The sequence below is a fragment of the Condylura cristata genome, unplaced genomic scaffold, assembly GCF_000260355.1.
Source record: "Condylura cristata isolate star-nosed mole 26May11 unplaced genomic scaffold, ConCri1.0 scaffold00009, whole genome shotgun sequence".
NCBI classification, from domain to species: Eukaryota; Metazoa; Chordata; class Mammalia; order Eulipotyphla; family Talpidae; genus Condylura; species Condylura cristata.
Window position 1 is genome coordinate 26,109,800 of NW_004567110.1, and position 503 is coordinate 26,110,302.

Sequence of the window (503 nt, forward strand, 5' to 3'; positions counted from 1 at the left end):
CCAGATCACAAAGCCAGGGCAGCGGAGTCGCGCTCGTAAACTCAGCCACCCGGCGGCCTCTGGGGCAGTTACCACCAAGAAGCACGGAGGGCGGGGCGGGCCTGGCCTCGGGGAGGGGTGGGGGAAATGAGAAAGGTCCCGGATGTTGCCGAACCGGAGCCCCTTCTAGAGGGAGTGACTGGCGCAGGCGCAGGCGCAGAAGAACCGCACGAAAAGATGAGGTGGGGGTGGGGAGAGGTTTCCTTCTGACTGGCTTAGAGGAAGAGTGAGCTTGTGGAGGTCGCGAGGGGAAGGTTGCGGAGGATCCAGAGGGAAGGGGAGATAGTGTGGTAGTGGAGGAGGGCCTCCTGCCCAGGCGCGCTCGGGACAAGAGTGGAGAAGTTGGGAGCTGAGCGGGGTGGGGAGTGTCGGTAGCGGGAGAGGAGGCGCGCTCCTACGCTCGCCCTCTAGCGCGGGCGGGCGGGACGCGCGCGGTAGGGAGCGGCGGTTGCGCTGGGCCCCCA